The sequence below is a fragment of the Salvelinus fontinalis genome, chromosome 7 (genome assembly GCF_029448725.1).
Source record: "Salvelinus fontinalis isolate EN_2023a chromosome 7, ASM2944872v1, whole genome shotgun sequence".
Classification (NCBI taxonomy): domain Eukaryota; kingdom Metazoa; phylum Chordata; class Actinopteri; order Salmoniformes; family Salmonidae; genus Salvelinus; species Salvelinus fontinalis.
Window position 1 is genome coordinate 3,971,920 of NC_074671.1, and position 21,857 is coordinate 3,993,776.

Sequence of the window (21,857 nt, forward strand, 5' to 3'; positions counted from 1 at the left end):
TGGCTCATAGCCACACGGTGCCACTGAGTACCGTCTCATCCTGGCTCATAGCCACATGGTGTCACTGAGTACCGTCTCATCCTGGCTCATAGCTACACGGTGTCACTGAGTACCGTCTCATCCTGGCTCATAGCCACACGGTGTCACTGAGTACCGTCTCATCCTGGCTCATAGCCACACTGTGTCACTGAGTACTGTCTCATCCTGGCTCATAGCCACATGGTGTCACTGAGTACCGTCTCATCCTGGCTCATAGCCACACTGTGCCACTGAGTACCGTCTCATCCTGGCTCATAGCCACACGGTGCCACTGAGTACCGTCTCATCCTGGCTCATAGCCACACGGTGTCACTGAGTACCGTCTCATCCTGGCTCATAGCCACACGGTGTCACTGAGTACCGTCTCATCCTGGCTCATAGCCACATGTGCCACTGAGTACCGTCTCATCCTGGCTCATAGCCAAATGGTGTCACTGCGTACCGTCTAGTCCTGGCTCATAGCTACACGGTGTCACTGAGTACTGTCTCATCCTGGCTCATAGCCACACGGTGTCACTGAGTACCGTCTCATCCTGGCTCATAGCCACACTGTGTCACTGGGTACCGTCTCATCCTGGCTCATAGCCACACGGTGCCACTGACTACCGTCTCATCCTGGCTCATAGCCACACGGTGCCACTGAGTACCGTCTCATCCTGGCTCATAGCCACACTGTGTCACTGGGTACCGTCTCATCCTGGCTCATAGCCACACTGTGTCACTGAGTACCGTCTCATCCTGGCTCATAGCTACACGGTGTCACTGCGTACCTTCTCATTAAAGATTGCATTAACTACTACTGCAATACACTGGCTCTGTTTGATATTTTAGCACTGTTAGGCAATAGTTAAATAGAGACATGTTTTGTTATAGGAGAGAGATACGATTAGAGAATGGTTCATTACCAGGGTAATTAATGTTCTTGAAATTCTGACTGAATTATACTATTTTGATGAGTCAACATAATGAAACATCTCAATCTTTAGAACAAAAGCACCGATTCAGAACTCCTGCTCAGCTTTCCTTCCACTTCAGAACACAAAGAGAGAAATCAGATTGTTAAAAAATATATCCATGCATTATATTATCTAAAGGAAAAGTAGGCCTACCAGTGTCTTCTGCCCACTAGTGGTTGGAGATGGAAAACACATGGTCCTACCAGTGTCTTCTGCCCCCTAGTGGCTGGAGATGGAAAACACATAGTCCTACCAGTGTCTTCTGCCCCCTAGTGGTTGGAGAAGGAAAACACATAGTCCTACCAGTGTCTTCTGCCCCCTAGTGGCTGGAGATGGAAAACACATGGTCCTACCAGTGTCTTCTGCCCCCTAGTGGTTGGAGAAGGAAAACACATAGTCCTACCAGTGTCTTCTGCCCCCTAGTGGCTGGAGGTGGAAAATGCATAGTCCCAATATTCAGATATAATTTTATCTTACTCTAATTAATGAAACCATCAAAACTCAGCTAAAAAAGAAACATCCTCTGACTGTCTACTGCATTTATTTTCAGCAAACTTAACATGTGTAAATATTTGTATGAACATAACAAGATTCAACAACTGACACAAACTGAACAAGTTCCACAGACATGTGACTACCAGAAATGGAAACATTCCATATCTAAGTCTCTACGTTCCATTGTAATTATCATGTAGTGGTAATAGAATAAGAATTTTCCAAGAAAAAATCAACAGTGGCAGTGAACAGTGAATTGAACGTTCCCTAACGCTCTCCTCTCCTCTCCTCTCCTCTCCTCTCCTCTCCTCTCCTCTCCTCTCCTCTCCTCTCCTCTCCTCTCCTCTCCACCAGCTCTCCTCTCCTCTCCTCTCCTCTCCTCTCCTCTCCTCTCACTCTCCTCTCCTCTCCTCTCGACCAGCTCTCCTCTCCTCTCCTCTCCTCTCACTCTCACTCTCACTCTCCTCTCCTCTCCTCTCCTCTGCTCTCCTCTCACTCTCCTCTCCTCTCCTCTCCACCAGCTCTCCTCTCCTCTCCTCCACCTCTCCTCTCCTCTCCTCTCCTCTCCTCTCTTCTCCTCTCCTCTCCTCTCCACCAGCTCTCCTCTCCTCCACCCCTCTCCTCTCCTCTCCTCTCCTCTCCTCTCCTCTCCTCTCCTCTCCTCTCACTCTCCTCTCCTCTCTTCTCCTCCACCTCTCTTCTCCCCTCCCCTCCCCTCTCCTCTCCTCTCCTCTCCTCTCCTCTCCTCTCCTCTCCTCTCCTCTCCTCTCCTCTCCTCTCCTCTCCTCTCCTCTCCTTTCCTCTCCTCTCCTCTCCTCTCCTCTCCTCTCCTCTCCCTTTCCTCTCTTCTCCTCAGGAATCTAACACTCCAGTGAAACAACTCCTTAACTCTTTCCTTCTGACTGGTGCCTATATTTTTTTAGCTGTAACAGACTGTGGATTTAGTATAGCTGCTCGAACTGGGTCATGAAACGCAAACATGATTTAATAATAATGGCTCCTCATTAGTGTAAGACCTGAGCAATCTATTTCATCGGCATGGAGGAGAAATGCTACTTGGGGCCTCAAAGCAGGTCGTGGAGGCAGGCAAACAGCAGAGCGCAATGAGCTCACATTTACACAGCAGCCCACAGAAGTCCCGGTTCGGCCTGTGAATTTATGATCACAGATAGACTTCATCTGCAGTCACAGGATCTTCTCTTTATGAGATGTTGAGAGAGAGGTTGTGTTACTAGTAGCAGGTTGTAATACACTGAGACCAGTCTGGTGAGAGGTAGTGTTGATCTGAGACCAGTCTGATGAGAGGTAGTGTTGATCTGAGACCAGTCTGGTGAGAGGTAGTGTTGATCTGAGACCAGTCTGATGAGAGGTAGTGTTATAATACACTGAGACCAGTCTGATGAGAGGTAGTGTTGATCTGAGACCTGTCTGGTGAGAGGTAGTGTTGATCTGAGACCAGTCTGATGAGAGGTAGTGTTGATCTGAGACCAGTCTGATGAGAGGTAATTTTGTAATACACTGCGATCAGACTGACTGGAACATCACATTTCCTGGAACTGGATAATTCATATGTTTAATGTATCTGCTTAGTTTCTGAAAACACATTTTTGACTCACATCTAGACTTCTTACTATAGACCCAGCTATAGGTCTCCTCTCCTCTCCTCTTTTCTCCTCTCCTCTCCTCTCCTCTCCTCTCCTCTCCTCTCCTCTCCTCTCCTCTCCTCTCCTCTCCTCTCCTCCTCTCCTCTCCTCCTCTCCTCCTCTCCTCCACCTCTCCTCTCACTCTCCTCTCCTCTCCTCTCCTCTCCTCTCCTCTCCTCTCCTCTCCTCTCTTCCTCTCCTCCACCTCTCCTCTCACTCTCCTCTCCTCTCCTCTCCTCTCCTCTCCTCTCCCCTCTCTCCTCTCCTCCCCCCCCTCTCCTCTCCTCTCCCCCCCCTCTCCTCTCCTCTCCTTCTGTGCAGGGAGCTGGGGGCCTCGCTCTGCTTCTGAGCTGGTCCTTACACTGCCTGATGCCAGGAAATACAGAGAAACAGGCAGTGACTGGTGAACCACAACCTGGGCCTTTGGCTTTAGCTAAATACTGGATCTCACATGTAGTCTAGTTGATCATGAGTTACAAATGGGCTCCCGAGTTACACAGTGGTCTAAGATACTGCATCTCAGTGCAAGAGGCGTCACTGCAGTACCTGGTTTGAATGCAGGCTGCACCACCTCCGCTGTGATTGGGAGTCCCATAGGGTGGTGCACAATTGGCCCAGCGTCGTCCGGGTTTGGCCCATGCGATAATCCTTTTATATATTACTGAATGCTTTCTGGAATTTGTTCTGGATATGGTTACTGTGAAAAGACCCCTGGTGGATTTTATGTTGGGGTAAGTGCATGTGTCAGAGATGTGGGTATGTTGACTATGCAAACAATTTGTGATTTTCAACATGTTTTTTTCAAATGAAAAGAAGAAGTGATGTAGTCAGTCTCCAACTCTTAACCAAGAGAGACTGGCATCCATAGTATTTATATTAACCCTCTGATTACAATGAAGAGCAAGACAATCCTCTGTTGTGGACCAGCTGCAGCTTAACTTTATTGGGTTAGGGGGCAGCATTTTAGGACGTTTGGATGAAAAGAGTAAACAGAAGCTGTTTACTCTTCTGTTTACTTGAAGCATCAAGTAAACAGAAGCCCAGAAGCTTGAACATGCATATAATTAGTAGATTTGGATAGTTTCCAAAACTGTTAAAATAATGTCTGTGAGTATAACATAACTCATATGGCAGGCAAAAACCTGAGAAATAATACAACCAGGAAGTGGGAAATCTGAGGTTTGTAGTTTTTCAACTCTTTGTAGTAAAAAAAAAAAAAGTGATTGCCTATCCAATATCCTGTGTCTATGGGGCCAGATTGCACTTCCTAAGGCTTCCACTAGGTGTCAACAGTCTTTAGAAAGTTGTTTCAGGCTTCTATTGGGGAGAGAATCAGACCACTCAAAGCAGGTGGCTCAGCCGTGAGCGCGAGCTTTCCTTTCTAATGACAACGGAATTGTCCGGTTGGAATATTATTATTGAAGATTTATGAAAAAAACTTCCTAAAGATTGATTATATACATCGTTTGACATGTTTCTACGAACTGTAATGGAACTTTTTTTGACTTTTCGTCTGGACTTTGTGCTCGCGCTTTGTGCATTTGGATTACTGGACTAAATGCGCAAACAAAAAGGAGGTGTTTGGACATAAAGATGAACTTTATCGAACAAAACAAACATTTATTGTCTAACATGGAGACCTTGGAGTGCCATCAGATGATGATCATCAAAGGTAATTGATTAATTTTAACGCTATTTCTGACTTTTGTGACATCTCTCCTAATCGCATGGTGTACTTTCGCCGTAAAGCCCTTTTGAAATCGGACACTGTGGCTGGATTAACAAGAAGTTTATCTTTAAAATGGTGTAAAATACATGTATGTTTGATGAATTTTAATTATGAGATTTCGGCTGCTTGAATTTGGCATCCTGCAATTTCACTGGCTGTTGGCGAGGTGGAACGCTAACGTCCTGAACGACGCTAACGTCTCTCTCTCTCTCTCTCTCTCTCTCTCTCTCTCTCTCTCTCTCTCTCTCTCTCTCTCTCTCTCTCTCTCTCTCTCTCTCTCTCTCTCTCTCTCTCTCTATAGACAGCACTCAGGGAGAATATTGACTTTAGATTGACCCCCCTCTCTCTCCTTCCAAATGTGGAAACATTTATAAATGATTAACCATGAAAAAAATAAGGAATGACAAACCTTCCTCCTCCCAGGTTTGATTGTGTACAAAACCAATCTGACTTCTGACCAGAGACAAAACCATCTGACTTCTGACCAGAGACAAAACCATCTGACTTCTGACCAGAGACAAAACCATCTGACTTCTGACCAGAGACAAAACCATCTGACTTCTGACCAGAGACAAAACCATCTGACTTCTGACCAGAGACAAAACCATCTGACTTCTGACCAGAGACAAAACCATCTGACTTCTGACCAGAGACAAAACCATCTGACTTCTGACCAGAGACAAAACCATCTGACTTCTGACCAGAGACAAAACCATCTGACTTCTGACCAGAGACAAAACCATCTGACTTCTGACCAGAGACAAAACCATCTGACTTCTGACCAGAGACAAAACCATCTGACTTCTGACCAGAGACAAAACCATCTGACTTCTGACCAGAGACAAAACCATCTGACTTCTGACCAGAGACAAAACCATCTGACTTCTGACCAGAGACAAAACCATCTGACTTCTGACCAGAGACAAAACCATCTGACTTCTGACCAGAGACAAAACCATCTGACTTCTGACCAGAGACAAAACCATCTGACTTCTGACCAGAGACAAAACCATCTGACTTCTGACCAGAGACAAAACCATCTGACTTCTGACCAGAGACAAAACCATCTGACTTCTGACCAGAGACAAAACCATCTGACTTCTGACCAGAGACAAAACCATCTGACTTCTGACCAGAGACAAAACCATCTGACTTCTGACCAGAGACAAAACCATCTGACTTCTGACCAGAGAGCCTCATGTCTCTGTCTCTGTCTCTGTCTCTGTCTCTGTCTCTGTCTCTGTCTCTGTCTCTGTCTCTGTCTCTGTCTCTGTCTCTGTCTCTGTCTCTGTCTCTGTCAGTCTGTCAGTCTGTGTCTGTGTCAGTCTGTCAGTCTGTCAGTCTGTCTGTGTCTGTGTCAGGCTGTCAGTTGGTCTGTGTTTCTGAAAGGTGAGGTCATGAGGAAGTGCGTCCACAGGAGTGAGGCATGTTTCATTGTACGACTGGTGTCAGTCAGGAGATAATGTGTGTGTGAGAGTGTATGTGTGTTGTGCATGAAATATATAGTATATAGTGTGATTGTGCAATATCTGTGTTCTACCACATTTATTGTTGCAGATACCTCCCTCTGTGTTTCATAGACAGATAACAGAGCTGGGGAGAATAAGAGAAATAGATGGATGGGGAGAGAGAGAGAGAAAGAGAGAGACACAGGGGGTGAGAGAGATGCAGGGGGTGAGAAAGAGAGAGAGAGAGACGGAGGGGGGAGAAAGAGACGGAGGGGAGGGGGGTGAGAGAGAGAGAGACGCAGGGGGTGAGCGAGAGAGAGACGTAGGGGGGAGAGAGACAGAGGAGGTTGAAGAGAGAGAGAGAGAGGGAGAGAGAGATGGAGGGGGGTGAGAGAGACGGAGGGGGTTGGAGAGAAATAGAGAGAGAGAGAGATGGAGGGGGTGAGAGAGACTGAGGGGGTTGAAGAGAGAGAGAGAGAGAGAGAGAGAGAGAGAGAGAGAGAGAGAGAGAGAGAGAGAGAGACAGAGAGAGAGAGACAGAGACAGAGACAGAGACAGAGACAGAGAGAAGAACAAGAACAAGTCCCCCCTTGAAACACAGGCATTCCCCTTCCCCTGGCTTCCTTCCCTCTAATAAACGTTGTTGTCAGCCAGAGATGCAGCAGCAATTAATCTCCACCGGCTAGGAGGGGAGAGAAAGGAGAGCTATCGAGATGACAAGACCGGAGCACTGCAATTTACCGGGTTTAAATGGCTACCAAGGATACAAACTCCATGACAAATTGTGTTTTTGTGTGGGCGGTGGGGAACAGATTGGCAATGCAAGGCCCGTGAATGATATTGTTGTAATTGAGATTTTCAATGAAGCAAAATGAGGGGTATTTACATTATTCAGAGAATAGATGGAGGAGAAAGACAAGTGGATACATGAAAGCACATAGTGACCGATTAGTTGACTTTATTATACAAGGAAGGAAGACAATGAGTGAAAGAGAGAGAGAGAGAGATGGAGAGAAATAGAGGGGGAGAGAGAGAGGTGGGGTGGAGATGGAGAGAGAGAGGGGCGGTGGAGACGGAGAGAGACAGAGGGGTATGGAGATGGAGAGGGTATAGAGAGAGGGCGGGTGGATTTGGGGAGAAAGAGAGGAGGGTGGAAATGGGGAGAGAGAGAGAGAGGGTGGAAATGGGGAGAGAGAGAGAGGGTGGAAATGGGGAGAGAGAGAGAGAGGGTGGAAATGGGGAGAGAGAGAGGGTGGAGATGGAGAGAGAGAGAGGGGGGATGTTGATAGAGAGAGAGAGAGAGAGGGGGGGTGGAGATGGAGAGAGAGAGAGGGGTAGGGATGGAGATGTGGAGAGAGAGAGAGAGAGATAGATAGTGGGGTGGAGATTGAGAGAGAGAGGGGGTGGAGATGGAGAGAGAGAGAGAGAGGGGGGGTGGAAATGGAGAGAGAGAGGGGGGGTGGAGATGGGGAGAGAGAGGCGGGTGGAGATGGAGAGAGAGAGAGAGAGGGGGGGGTGGAGATAGAGAGAGAGGGGGGGTGGAAATGGGGAAAGAGAGAGAGAAGGGGGTGGAGATGGAGAGAGAAAGAGAGAGGGGGGGTGGAGATAGAGAGAGAGGGGGCGGGGATAGAGAGAGAGGGGGGTGGAAATAGGGAGAGAAAGGGGGGGTGGAGATAGAGAGAGAGGGGGGGTGGAAATGGGGAGAGTGAGGGGGGTGGAGATAGAGAGAGAAAGAGGGGGAGCGGAAATAGAGAGAGAGAGAGAGAGAGAGAGAGGGGGGGGCGGAAATGGGGAGAGAGAGGGGGGTGGAGATAGAGAGAGAAAGAGGGGGGGCGGAGATAGACAGAGAGAGAGGGGGGGTGGAAATGGGGAGAGAGAGGGGGGTGGAGATAGAGAGAGAAACAGGGGGGGGGCGGAGATAGACAGAGAGAGAGGGGGAGCGGAAATAGAGAAAGAGAGAGAGTGGAAATGGGGAGAGAGAGAGAGAGAGTCTGCTACTCAGTGCCTGACATATGGCTAATAGTAGGCTACTACAGAGTATTACATATTAAAGAAAAGTGAGTATTATAGTATGACAAAGAAACAAGTGACTGCTACCATAACAAACCATCAATAAAGCTACCATAGAGACGACTACCATAATAAACCATCAATAAAGATACCATAGAGATGACTACCATATTGATCCATCAATAAAGCTACCATAGAGATGACTACCATAATAAACCATCAATAAAGCTACCATAGAGACGACTACCATAATGAACCATCAATAAAGCTACCATAGAGACGACTACCATAATAAACCATCGATAAAGCTACCATAGAGACTACTACCATAATGAACCATCAATAAAGCTACCATAGAGACTACTACCATAATGAACCATCAATAAAGCTACCATAGTGACGACTACCATAATAAACCATCAATAAAGCTACCATAGAGACGACTACCATAATAAACCATCGATAAAGCTACCATAGAGACTACTACCATAATGAACCATCAATAAAGCTACCATAGAGACTGCTACCATAATGAACCATCAATAAAGCTACCATAGAGATGACTACCATAATGAACCATCAATAAAGCTACCATAGTGACGACTACCATAATAAACCATCACTAAAGCTACCATAGAGACGACTACAACAATGAACCATCAATAAAGCTACCATAGAGATGACTACCATAATGAACCATCAATAAAGCTACCATAGTGACGACTACCATAATAAACCATCACTAAAGCTACCATAGAGACGACTACAACAATGAACCATCAATAAAGCTACCATAGAGACTACTACCATAATGAACCATTGATAAAGCTACCATAGAGACGACTACAACAATGAACCATCGATAAAGCTACCATAGAGACAACTACCATAATATACCATCAATAAAGCTACCATAGAGACGACTACAACAATGAACCATCAATAAAGCTACCATAGAGACTACTACCATAATGAACCATTGATAAAGCTACCATAGAGACGACTACAACAATGAACCATCAATAAAGCTACCATAGAGACAACTACCATAATATACCATCAATAAAGCTACCATAGAGACTACTACCATATTGAACCATCGATAAAGCTACCATAGAGACTACTACCATATTGATCCAACAATAAAGCTACCATAGAGACTGCTACCATAATGAACCATCAATAAAGCTACCATAGAGACTGCTACCATAATGAACCATCAATAAAGCTACCATAGAGACGACTACCATAATAAACCATCAATAAAGCTACCAGAGAGAATGCTACCATAATGAACCATCAATAAAGCTACCAGAGAGACTGCTACCATAATGAACCATCAATAAAGCTACCATAGAGACGACTACCATAATAAACCATCAATTTAGCTACCAGAGAGACTGCTACCATAATGAACCATTAATAAAGCTACCAGAGAGACGACTACCATAATGAACCATCGATAAAGCTACCATAGAGACGACTACCATAATGAACCATCAATAAAGCTACCAGAGAGACTGCTACCATAATGAACCATCAATAAAGCTACTAGAGAGACGGCTACCATAATGAACCATCAATAAAGCTACCATAGAGATGACTACCATAATGAACCATCAATAAAGCTACCATAGAGACGACTACCATAATAAATCATCGATAAATTTACCATAGAGACGACTACCATAATGAACCATCAATAAAGCTACCATATAGCCTACTACCATAATGAACCATCAATAAAGCTACCATAGAGACGACTACCATAATGAACCATCAATAAAGCTACCATAGACACTGCTACCATAATGAGCCATCAATAAAGCTACCATAGAGACTGCTACCATAATGAACCATCAATAAAGCTACCATAGAGACTGCTACCATAATGAACCATCAATAAAGCTACCATAGAGACGACTACCATAATAAACCATCAATTAAGCTACCAGAGAGAATGCTACCATAATGAACCATCAATAAAGCTACCAGAGAGACTGCTACCATAATGAACCATCAATAAAGCTACCATAGAGACGACTACCATAATAAACCATCAATTTAGCTACCAGAGAGACTGTTATCATAATGAACCATTAATAAAGCTACCAGAGAGACGGCTACCATAATGAACCATCGATAAAGCTACCATAGAGACGACTACCATAATGAACCATCGATAAAGCTACCATAGAGACTACTACCATATTGATCAATCAATAAAGCTACCATAGAGACTACTACCATAATGAACCATCAATAAAGTTACCATAGAGACGACTACCATAATGAACCATCGATAAAGCTACCATAGAGACGAGTACCATAATAAACCATCGATAAAGCTACCAGATAGACGACTACCATAATGAACCATCAATAAAGCTACCATAGAGTCGAGTACCATAATAAACCATCAATAAAGCTACCATAGAGACGACTACCATAATAAACCATCAATAAAGCTACCATAGAGACGACTACCGTAATAAACCATCAATAAAGGAACCATAGAGACTGCTACCATAATGAACCATCAATAAAGCTACCATAGAGACGACTACCATAATGAACCATCACTAAAGCTACCATAGACACTGCTACCATAATGAACCATCAATAATGCTACCATAGAGACTGCTACCTTAATGAACCATCAATAAAGCTACCATAGAGACTGCTACCATAATGAACTATCAATAAAGCTACCATAGAGACGACTACCATAATAAACCATCAATAAAGCTACCAGAGAGACTGCTACCATAATGAACCATCAATAAAGCTACCAGAGAGACGGCTACCATAATGAACCATCAATAAAGATACCATAGAGACGACTACCATAATGAACCATCGATAAAGCTACCATAGAGACGACGCCATAATGAACCATCGATAAAGCTACCATAGAGACTACTACCATATTGATCCATCAATAAAGCTACCATAGAGACTGCTACCATAATGAACCATCGATAAAGCTACCATAGAGACGACGCCATAATGAACCATCGATAAAGCTACCATAGAGACTACTACCATATTGATCCATCAATAAAGCTACCATAGAGACTGCTACCATAATGAACCATCAATAAAGCTACCATAGAGACTACTACCATAATAAACCATCAACAAAGCTACCATGGAGACGACTACCATAATGAACCATTGATAAAGCTACCATAGAGATGACTACCATAATGAACCATCGATAAAGCTACCATAGAGACTACTACCATATTGATCCATCAATAAAGCTACCATAGAGACTACTACCATAATGAACCATCAATAAAGCTACCATAGAGACGACTACCATAATGAACCATCAATAAAGCTATCATAGACACTGCTACCATAATGAACCATCAATAAAGCTACCATAGAGACTGCTACCATAATGAACCATCGATAAAGCTTCCATAGAGACTACTACCATATTGATCCATCAATAAAGCTACCATAGAGACTGCTACCATAATGAACCATCAGTAAAGCTACCATAGAGACTGCTACAATAATGAACCATCAATAAAGCTACCATAGAGACGACTACCATAATAAACCATCAATAAAGCTACCAGAGAGACTGCTACAATAATGAACCATCAATAAAGCTACCAGAGAGACTGCTACCATAATGAACCATCAATAAAGCTACCATTGAGACGGCTACCATAATAAACCATCAATAAAGCTACCAGAGAAACTGCTAGCATAATGAACCATCAATAAAGCTACCAGAGAGACGGCTACCATAATGAACCATCAATAAAGCTACCATAGAAACGACGCCATAATGAACCATCGATAAAGCTACCATAGAGACTACTACCATATTGATCCATCAATAAAGCTACCATAGAGACTGCTACCATAATGAACCATCGATAAAGCTACCATAGAGACGACTACCATATTGAACCATCAATAAAGCTACCATAGAGACTACTACCATAATAAACCATCAATAAAGTTACCATAGAGACGACTACCATAATGAACCATCAATAAAGCTACCATTGAGACGAGTACCATAATAAACCATCAATACATTTACCATAGATACGACTACCATAATAAACCATCAATAAAGCTACCATAGAGACGAGTACCATAATAAACCATCGATAAATCTCCCATATAAACGACTACCATAATGAACCATCAATAAAGCTACCATAGAGTCGAATACCATAATAAACCATCAATAAAGCTACCATAGAGACGACTACCATAATGAACCATCAATAAAGCTACCATAGAGACTGCTACCATAATGAACCATCAATAAAGCTACCATAGAGACTACTACCATAATAAACCATCAACAAAGCTACCATGGAGACGACTACCATAATGAACCATCGATAAAGCTACCATAGAGACGACTACCATAATGAACCATCGATAAAGCTACCATAGAGACTACTACCATATTGATCCATCAATAAAGCTACCATAGAGACGACTACCATAATGAACCATCAATAAAGCTACCATAGAGACAAGTACCATACTGAACCATCAATAAAGCTACCATAGAGACTACTACCATAATGAACCATCAATAAAGTTACCATAGAGACTGCTACCATAATGAACCATCAATAAAGCTACCATAGAGACTGCTACCATAATGAACCATCAATAAAGCTACCATAGAGACGACTACCATAATGAACCATCAATAAAGCTACCATAGAGACGACTACCATAATAAACCATCAATAAAGCTACCATAGAGACTACTACCATAATGAACCATCAATAAAGCTACCATAGATACGACTACCATAATAAACCATCAATAAAGCTACCATAGAGACTACTACCATAATGAACCATCAATAAAGCTACCATAGAGACGACTACCATAATAAACCATCAATAAAGCTACCATAGAGACTGCTACCATAATGAACCATCAATAAAGCTACCATAGAGACTACTACCATAATAAACCATCAACAAAGTTACCATGGAGACGACTACCATAATGAACCATCGATAAAGCTACCATAGAGACGACTACCATAATGAACCATCGATAAAGCTACCATAGAGACTACTACCATATTGATCCATCAATAAAGCTACCATAGAGACTGCTACCATAATGAACCATCAATAAAGCTACCATAGAGACTACTACCATAATGAACCATCAATAAAGCTACCATAGATACGACTACCATAATAAACCATCAATAAAGCTACCATAGAGACTACTACCATAATGAACCATCAATAAAGCTACCATAGAGACGACTACCATAATAAACCATCAATAAAGCTACCATAGAGACTGCTACCATAATGAACCATCAATAAAGCTACCATAGAGACTACTACCATAATAAACCATCAACAAAGCTACCATGGAGACGACTACCATAATGAACCATCGATAAAGCTACCATAGAGACGACTACCATAATGAACCATCGATAAAGCTACCATAGAGACTACTACCATATTGATCCATCAATAAAGCTACCATAGAGACTGCTACCATAATGAACCATCAATAAAGCTACCATAGAGACAAGTACCATATTGAACCATCAATAAAGCTACCATAGAGACTACTACCATAATGAACCATCAATAAAGCTACCATAGAGACGGCTACCATAATGAACCATCAATAAAGCTACCATAGAGACGACTACCATAATAAACCATCGATAAAGCTACCAGAGAGACGACTACCATAATAAACCATTGATAAAGCTACCAGAGAGACTAGATAGAGAACTAGCCAATCCTAACACATTCCTCATCTGAGTAAATAACCAAACATGGAACACAGTGCTTACTGACTGAGGGAAGGGATTTACTGTGACGCTGCCTCCGCTATGCATTGATATTGCGATAGGCTGCACGTACCCTGAGTTTATGATCCCTTAATGATGTCGCCTGTTAAATCCACTTCGATCAGTGTAGTCGAAGGAGATGAGACAGGTTAAAGAAGGAATGTGAAGACGTTTTTAAAGCTTAGTTGAATACGTGCCATTCAGAGGGTGAATGGGCGACACAACAGATTGAAGTCACTCTGAACGGGGTATGCTACTAGGTGCCAGGCGTACCGGTTTGAGTGACACTTTGACGGGTTATACACACTCAAACAGTTTCCTGTGTGTATGAAGAACGATCCATCACCAAAAAACATCCAGAAAAAGACACACAATTGTGGGAAGCATTGGAGTCAACAATGGGCCCTCCACCCTGTGGAACGCTTTTGACCCATTGTAGAGTTCCATGCTCATGACGAAATTAAGGCTGTGCTGAGGGCAAAAGAGTGTGCAACTCAATACTGGGAAGGTGTTCCTAATGTTTGGTACACTCAATGTATAAACATTTACTGGTCTACTGGAAGACCTGGCAGTGGAGTATTGCTCTAACACAACTGTATGGAGTTAACTGGTCTGCTGGAAGACCTGGCAGTGGAGTATTGCTCTAATACAACTGTATGGAGTTAACTGGTCTGCTGGAAGACCTGGCAGTGGAGTATTGCTCTAACACAACTGTATGGAGTTAACTGGTCTACTGGAAGACCTGGCAGTGGAGTATTGCTCTAACACAACTGTATGGAGTTAACTGGTCTACTGGAAGACCTGGCAGTGGAGTATTGCTCTAACACAACTGTATGGAGTTAACTGGTCTGATGGAAGACCTGGCAGTGGAGTATTGCTCTAACACAACTGTATGGAGTTAACTGGTCTGCTGGAAGACCTGGCAGTGGAGTATTGCTCTAACACAACTGTATGGAGTTAACTGGTCTGCTGGAAGACCTGGCAGTGGAGTATTGCTCTAACACAACTGTATGGAGTTAACTGGTCTGCTGGAAGACCTGGCAGTGGAGTATTGCTCTAACACAACTGTATGGAGTTAACTGGTCTACTGGAAGACCTGGCAGTGGAGTATTGCTCTAGCACAACTGTATGGAGTTAACTGGTCTGCTGGAAGACCTGGCAGTGGAGTATTGCTCTAACACAACTGTATGGAGTTAACTGGTCTGCTGGAAGACCTGGCAGTGGAGTATTGCTCTAACACAACTGTATGGAGTTAACTGGTCTGCTGGAAGACCTGGCAGTGGAGTATTGCTCTAACACAACTGTATGTAGTTAACTGGTCTGCAGGAAGACCTGGCAGTGGAGTATTGCTCTAACACAACTGTATGGAGTTAACTGGTCTGCTGGAAGACCTGGCAGTGGAGTATTGCTCTAACACAACTGTATGGAGTTAACTGGTCTGCTGGAAGACCTGGCAGTGGAGTATTGCTCTAACACAACTGTATGGAGTTAACTGGTCTGCTGGAAGACCTGGCAGTGGAGTATTGCTCTAACACAACTGTATGGAGTTAACTGGTCTACTGTACCAGGTAGCATGGCTAACAGGCTAATGAGATACTGTGCATGTCTTGAGAGCATCTCAGGTAGGGAGGCCTAAAACTACCCGCAAGAGCTGTGTGTCTCTGTGTGTGTGTGTCCGTCTGTCCTTCCGGTCATCCGTTAGTCCATCCGTCTGTCTGAGAGTCTGCTGACTGCTAAAACAAACTGCCAGATAATCACACAATAACAGAACTTAGACTCACACACCTAATGACTGTTTCCTTTGAATGGTTATAGATTAAAACTAACATAGCAGACTGACGTTAATATACTTACTGGTTATAGTTAAGGCGGCAGGTAGCTTAGTGGTTAGAGCTTTGGGCCAGTAGCCGAAAGGTTGCAAGATCGAATCCCCGAGCTGACAAAGCAAAAATCTGTCGTTCTGCCCCTGAACAAGGCAGTTAACCCACTGTTCCTAGGCTGTCATTGTAAATAAGAATTTGTTCTTAACTGACTTGCCTAGTTAAATAAAGGTACAATTTTAAAAATTGATATAGATCAATATAACCATACTAGACTGGTGTAAACATCCTGTGTGTAGCTGGTGTGGAAGAGTCAGGCGCAGACATCAGTAATGAACACACTTTACTCAAGAATACAAATATATACAGCACAATAAACTAGCCCACAATAACGGACCGTATACACACAAACAATCACTCACCAAAAACCAAGGGGGAACAGAGGGTTAAATAATGAACAGGTAATTGGGGAATTGAAACCAGGTGTGTAAAACAAAGACAAAACAAATGGAAAATGAAAAGTGGATCGGTGATGGCTAGAAGGCCGGTGACTTCGACCGCCGAACGCTTCCCGAACAAGGAGAGGGACCGACTTCGGTGGGAGTCGTGACAACTGGTGTTCATATACTAACTATACTAACTAAAAAACAAGCCCCTACAATTTACTGCCTGGCTGTTGCCTCAATTTTATATGAAGTAGAAGATGACAATAGTTCATCTGGTGGTATTCCATAACAGCCAACCAGAGACAGTGATCCCTCAATAGTTTATCTGGTGGTATTCCAGAACAGCCAACCAGAGGCAGTGATCCCTCAATAGTTTATCTGGTGGTATTCCAGAACAGCCAATCAGAGACAGTGATACCTCAATAGTTTATCTGGTGGTATTCCAGAACAGCCAACCAGAGGCAGTGATCCCTCAATAGTTAATCTGGTTGTATTCTAGAACAGCCAATCAGAGACACTGATACCTCAATAGTTCATCTGGCGGTATTCCAGAACAGCCAACCAGAGACACTGATATCTCAATAGTTTATCTGGTGGTATTCCAGAACAGCCAATCAGAGGTAGGGATCCCAGCCACAGGAAATACGCAGAAGCATTCAAGGATAGTCCAGAGTCTTCATTGTTCAGGGCCAGACAATCCACTACTCTTTAATCATTACAGAACGCTTCCCTATGCCCCCAAAACTATACATACGTTAGAGCTAATGACTAAACCAATTTACTGTAGCTATGTTACAGCAAATTCAAGGTTGAAATACATCATACATTTCAAAGCCATGTGGTTGTGGTAGTGCGTGAATATGAAGTGCGATTAATCGAGGCCAAGATGAAAGGATTTAATTGTTATACTACTAAGGTGTTATTGTAGATGTGGTCAGGGAAGTTGTTACACTGAAGGATCATCTGGAGGAATCATCTGTCATGGTTCAAACTGTCACCAGAGACCTATCATGGTTCCACCTGTCACCAGAGACCTATCATGGTTCCACCTGTCACCAGAGACCTGTCATGGTTCCACCTGTCACCAGAGACCTATCATGGTTCCACCTGTCACCAGAGACCTGTCATGGTTCCACCTGTCACCAGAGACCTATCATGGTTCCACCTGTCACCAGAGACCTGTCATGGTTCCAACTGTCACCAGAGACCTGTCATGGTTCCACCTGTCACCAGAGACCTATCATGGTTCCACCTGTCACCAGAGACCTGTCATGGTTCCACCTGTCACCAGAGACCTATCATGGTTCCACCTGTCACCAGAGACCTGTCATGGTTCCACCTGTCACCAGAGACCTATCATGGTTCCACCTGTCACCAGAGACCTGTCATGGTTCCACCTGTCACCAGAGACCTATCATGGTTCCACCTGTCACCAGAGACCTGTCATGGTTCCACCTGTCACCAGAGACCTGTCATGGTTCCACCTGTCACCAGAGGGCAGCAGAGACCTGTCATGGTTCCACCTGTCACCAGAGACCTGTCATGGTTCCACCTGTCACCTGAGGGCAGCAGAGACCTGTCATGTTCCACCTGTCACCAGAGACCTGTCATGGTTCCACCTGTCACCAGACACCTGTCATGGTTCCACCTGTCACCAGAGGGCAGCAGAGACCTGTCATGGTTCCACCTGTCACCAGAGGGCAGCAGAGACCTGTCATGGGTCCACCTGTCACCAGAGACCTGTCATGGTTCCACCTGTCACCTGAGGGCAGCAGAGACCTGTCATGTTCCACCTGTCACCAGAGACCTGTCATGGTTCCACCTGTCACCAGACACCTGTCATGGTTCCACCTGTCACCAGAGGACAGCAGAGACCTGTCGTAGTTCAACCTGTCACCAGAGGACAGCAGAGACCTGTCATGGTTCCACCTGTCACCAGAGGAAAACAGAGACCTGTCAACGTTCACCCTGTCACCAGAGGGAAGCAGAGACCTGTCGTGGATCCACCTGTCACCAGAGGGCAGGAGAGACCTGTCACCAGAGGGCAGCAGAGACCTGTCATGGTTCAACCTGTCACCAGAGGGCAGCAGAGATCTGTTACGGTTCTAGCTGTCACCAGAGGGCAGCAGAGACCTGTAGAGGTTCTACCTGTCACCAGAGGACAGCAGAGACCTGTCATGGTTCAACCTGTCACCAGAGGGCAGCAGAGACCTGTCATGGTTCTTTCTACCTGTCACCAGAGGGAAGCAGAGACCTGTCATGGATCCACCTGTCACCAGTGGGCAGCAGAGACCTGTCATGGTTCAACCTGTCACCAGAGGGCAGCAGAGACCTGTCATGGTTCCACCTGTCACCAGAGGGCAGCAGAGACCTGTCATGGTTCCACCTGTCACCAGAGGGAAGCAGAGACCTGTCACGGTTCTAGCTGTCACCAGAAGGAAGCAGAGACCTTTCATGGTTCTACGTGTCACCAGAGGACAGCAGAGACCTGTCGTAGTTCAACCTGTCACCAGAGGACAGCAGAGACCTGTCATGGTTCCACCTGTCACCAGAGGAAAACAGAGACCTGTCAACGTTCACCCTGTCACCAGAGGGAAGCAGAGACCTGTCGTGGATCCACCTGTCACCAGAGGGCAGGAGAGACCTGTCACCAGAGGGCAGCAGAGACCTGTCATGGTTCAACCTGTCACCAGAGGGCAGCAGAGATCTGTTACGGTTCTAGCTGTCACCAGAGGGCAGCAGAGACCTGTAGAGGTTCTACCTGTCACCAGAGGACAGCAGAGACCTGTCATGGTTCAACCTGTCACCAGAGGGCAGCAGAGACCTGTCATGGTTCTTTCTACCTGTCACCAGAGGGAAGCAGAGACCTGTCATGGATCCACCTGTCACCAGTGGGCAGCAGAGACCTGTCATGGTTCAACCTGTCACCAGAGGGCAGCAGAGACCTGTCATGGTTCCACCTGTCACCAGAGGGCAGCAGAGACCTGTCATGGTTCCACCTGTCACCAGAGGGAAGCAGAGACCTGTCACGGTTCTAGCTGTCACCAGAAGGAAGCAGAGACCTTTCATGGTTCTACGTGTCACCAGAGGACAGCAGAGACCTGTCGTAGTTCAACCTGTCACCAGAGGACAGCAGAGACCTGTCATGGTTCCACCTGTCACCAGAGGAAAACAGAGACCTGTCAACGTTCACCCTGTCACCAGAGGGAAGCAGAGACCTGTCGTGGATCCACCTGTCACCAGAGGGCAGGAGAGACCTGTCACCAGAGGGCAGCAGAGACCTGTCATGGTTCAACCTGTCACCAGAGGGCAGCAGAGATCTGTTACGGTTCTAGCTGTCACCAGAGGGCAGCAGAGACCTGTAGAGGTTCTACCTGTCACCAGAGGACAGCAGAGACCTGTCATGGTTCAACCTGTCACCAGAGGGCAGCAGAGACCTGTCATGGTTCTTTCTACCTGTCACCAGAGGGAAGCAGAGACCTGTCATGGATCCACCTGTCACCAGTGGGCAGCAGAGACCTGTCATGGTTCAACCTGTCACCAGAGGGCAGCAGAGACCTGTCATGGTTCTTTCTACCTGTCACCAGAGGGAAGCAGAGACCTGTCACCAGAGGGAAGCAGAGACCTGTCACCAGAGGGAAGCAGAGACCTGTCATGGATCCACCTGTCACCAGAGGGAAGCAGAGAACTGTCATACTTCCACCTGTCACCAGAGGGAAGCAGAGAACTGTCATACTTCCACCTGTCACCAGAGGGAAGCAGTTATTGAGTCATAGTGTTGTTATTCCTAGTTTGTCTCCTGGGTAGTTATTGAGTCATAGTTTTTGTTGTTTTCGCAGTTTTATTTTTGTACCTAATTTTGAACTTTTTCCAGTAAAGTATTTACTTTTACTCTCAACACCTGGTTCCTCGTCTGGTTCTCTTCTCTGCTTATGGGTCCTACCTAACCACGTCAAAGAGAGAGACAGAGAGATAATACATTATGTTTATTTAGCAAGTGCCTTCCAGTATTCTCATCTTCCTGTTTCAGAGGTGCTCAACCACTTCCCATTACAATAGAGAGAAACGGTGACAAACTAATGATTCACCTTCCTAACTCACCAGGATGTTTTTCTAGTTCCTGTCTGTGTATTGGATAAAGGTTTCCTGTCTGTGTATTGGATAAAGGTTTCCTGTCTGTGTATTTGATAAAGGTTTCCTGTGTGTGTATTTGATAAGGTCTCCTGTCTGTGTATTGGATAAAGGTTTCCTGTCTGTGTATTTGATAAAGGTTTCCTGTGTGTGTATTTGATAAGGTCTCCTGTCTGTGTATTGGATAAAGGTTTCCTGTGTGTGTATTTGATACGGTTTCCTGTCTGTGTATTGGATAAAGGTTTCCTGTCTGTGTATTTGATAAAGGTTTCCTGTGTGTGTATTTGATAAAGGTTTCCTGTCTGTGTATTGGATAAAGGTTTCCTGTGTGTGTATTTGATAAAGGTTTCCTGTGTGTGTATTTGATAAAGGTTTCCTGTGTGTGTATTTGATAAAGGTTTCCTGTCTGTGTATTGGATAAAGGTTTCCTGTCTGTGTATTTGATAAAGTTTCCTGTCTGTGTATTTGATAAAGTTTCCTGTCTGTGTATTTGATAAGGTTTCCTGTCTGTGTATTGGATAAAGGTTTCCTGTCTGTGTATTGGATAAAGGTTTCCTGTCTGTGTATTTGATAAAGTTTCCTGTCTGTGTATTTGATAAGGTTTCCTGTCTGTGTATTGGATAAAGGTTTCCTGTCTGTGTATTGGATAAAGGTTTCCTGTCTGTGTATTGGATAAAGGTTTCCTGTCTGTGTATTGGATAAAGGTTTCCTGTCTGTGTATTGGATAAAGGTTTCCTGTCTGTGTATTGGATAAAGGTTTCCTGTCTGTATATTTGATAAGGTTTCCTGTCTGTGTATTTGATACGGTTTCCTGTCTGTGTATTGGATAAAGGTTTCCTGTCTGTGTATTTGATACGGTTTCCTGTCTGTGTATTGGATAAAGGTTTCCTGTCTGTGTATTTGATACGGTTTCCTGTCTGTGTATTGGATAAAGGTTTCCTGTCTGTGTATTTGATAAAGGTTTCCTGTGTGTGTATTTGATACGGTTTCCTGTGTGTGTATTTGATAAGGTTTCCTGTCTGTGTATTTGATACGGTTTCCTGTCTGTGTATTTGATAAGGTTTCCTGTGTGTGTATTTGATAAGGTAGAGAGCAGCGGCAACACGTGTGTGTTCTGTACAGCACACCGCTCAGCGCAGTCTGACTGTTAATAAGTCACCACGTCACTGTGCGAAGGAAGGATACGGAGAGAGAGGAATAGGAGGAGGGAGAAGGAGAGACAGGACAAAGGAGAGAAAAATGCATACCAAATAAGGAAATCATTATTTCTGCACTTCACAAGTCGAAGGGACATAAGGGTCAGAATTGGCTT